This window comes from Fragaria vesca, linkage group LG7 (assembly GCF_000184155.1).
Source record: "Fragaria vesca subsp. vesca linkage group LG7, FraVesHawaii_1.0, whole genome shotgun sequence".
Lineage (NCBI taxonomy): Eukaryota > Viridiplantae > Streptophyta > Magnoliopsida > Rosales > Rosaceae > Fragaria > Fragaria vesca.
This window is the reverse complement of record NC_020497.1, coordinates 1152346-1155190: the sequence shown is the minus strand read 5'-3', so window position 1 is coordinate 1155190 and position 2845 is coordinate 1152346.

Genomic DNA, 2845 nt, shown 5'->3' with positions numbered 1-2845 from the left:
TTGGTTTTTTTTTTTTTGGATAATTAAAAAATAATAATAATAATAATGAAACACGATCAACGAATTTGTTTACAATTCAGAAGTAACAAGCAAGATCAATCTGAGAAGAGAGAGAATACGGACCTGCAAAAGGAGCGGCGGTGAGAAAGTGAGAGCAGAGAGATCGTAGCGGCGGTGAGAAGGTGAGAGCAGAGAGATCGGAATGGCGGGTGGATGCAGTGGCGATGAGTGGAGGAGGTGGGTGGATGCGCGCACTTTAATCGGTGGTCGATGCGTGGATGGGGTCTGGTGGCGCAGCTTTGGTGGCGCGACTCTGGTGGGATTTGGGAATTGTGGGTGTGAATTTAATTAGGGATTGTGGATTGCGCGAGGGAGTTAGTATAGGTTTTAAATTAGGTTTCGTCGCCTAAGACATTTATTCGTGTCCTAAGTAATACGAAATTTCGGGGAAAAAAAAGGCGCAAAATTCACCCGCCTAATATTTTGGGATTCTATACGACGGAAAATGTATTTTCTGTCACATTGGTTTACCAAGCCAACGACTTATACAATTTCCGTCGCCTAAGTAACATAAAATTTTTAAAATGTGACTAATATTTTGGGTATCCTAAGCGACGGAAAGTCCACTTTCCGTCGCCTTAGGAGTATTAGGTGACGAATTATTCAAATTCCGTCGACTAAGTATATTATTAAATATTTCCACAATTTTATTATATTTGCATCTGAGCATTTTCGTGCAAGTTTTCAAACTAAACCCAATTATAACTCTGCGTAAATATTCGTACTTAAAAAAGCATACATAGATATGCATTTTAAAAATTACAATGAAAATTTGCATGAATATTATATAATTAATGGTTTGACGTACGTACGTACGTGGTTAATTATAATTTAAAAATACATATGATAATCAAAGTCGTCCGAATAATCATACTATATATTAATCGTACAATAATCGTAATATATACTAATCGTACTCATGATAATCTGAGTCGTCTGAATCATCATCCTCCTTAGTTTGGTCAGAATACTCATCATCCTCTATGTATTCGTCATCTATGAACCCATCGTCATCATGAATGGGGATGCGAGGTTGTAGGGAGTTCAGTTCAGATGGTGTAACTAGAAGGTAACCTATAATAGCCGGAACATGTTGGTTGTTGACACGAATATCCTCAGTATCAGGGACTACATGTGGAGAATCCTCTTGATATGGTTCATTCAGTTGATCAGTTGTTATTGGTTCACTAGGCCCACTCTCATCATCCCCACCCAGTGTAGCTGCACTCTAAATATTTCTATGTGACATCACCTGCACCACTTTCCAACCGTCACTCATAGTCAGATCATTAAGATAAAACACTTGTTTCGCCATGGTGGCAAGAATAAACGGCTCATTCTCATACCATACACTGTTTGAGTCCACTGATAACAAGCCACGATCCAGAATTGTACTCCTCCGTCTAGTTGGGTCAGTATTGAACCATTTGCACTTGAACAACACGACTGGCATACGGTTGCCGTAGATTAGTTCGATGACATTGACAAGAACCCCGTAGTAGTTGAAACCCATACCCTCAACCATGACTCCATTGTTTTGGGTGACATGGCCTTTATCTCGTTCTGACGTCACAAACTTAACACCGTTCACAAAACATCCAGCACGAACTTTGTGGCTTTGGGGTCCTCCAGCCAACAAGTGCAACTCCGGGTCGTAAGAAGCAGAAAAGTGCTGTTAAATGTGCATCATCTGTAACAATTTTAATAGCAACATTGTTATATTATGTAACATCAAAAAACAACATATCTGTAATTTATGTATAACATCATATATACATATCGATAGAAAGGTACCCAAATAGGGAAGTAATCAGGAAAATCTCTATTGTGTATGACTTCGTTACCATACTGCATTTCCAAATGGGACTTGAAGTATCGCTCGGCTTTTTCGTAATGTTGAAGGACACACCAATGAGCCTCTTTGATCTCATCATTACTTAATCTTTCAGAATTACTTAACCTACCGTACGGTTCAACATCGTTGGAAACAACTGATAGATTGAATTGCCGGCTACTACCCGCTCCAGATGATTCCCCCACTGTGTCTTCATCATTGAGATATGTGTTGTACTAAGTTACGCACTCAGCCTGAATGTATGCTGCCGTGATCGACCCTTCAGGAAACGTTTGTTTTTGTTCTTCTTCTTAAAATCCCCCAGTTGCCTGCAAAACAAATATATATGCAATTCTTATAATAAATATTTAAAATACCATTTATCTTAATTTGAAAGGATGATTAATTAATTAGAATAAATATGAGTGCATACCTCTCATTTGGATAGCACCAGGTATACTGTACCGGACCAGTAAGCAACACTTGTTCAGGAAGCTGGATCATGAGGTGAATCATGATGTCAAAGAAAGTGGGGGGAAAGATTGACACGACCCACCCCAAATTTCACCCTAAAACCCGGAGTAAGTCGTGCAGGGACCACCTCCAAGGAAAATTTACTAAAAAGATTAAGAAAATCTCCCTTGCAGATGGACAACCCTAACTCGAAAATTCCAAATTACACTCTTAATTCAACACTTCCAAACATCACATAATTATCCTTCAGAAATTCTACACATAATATACAATAATCCCAAAGTATTCAGAGCTACTAAACACTAGCGGAAGCAAGAAAACACGAGTAGGTTAAACATGTAACCTACTGATGAAAACTGGCGGAAATGCGGGTGACTATGCCTCGTCTCCTACTAGATCCAACCCGAACTCTGCAGACTGGGCAATTTAAAACGAAAGGCCCAGGGGAAAACATTTAATAACGTTAGAGTGAGTGGA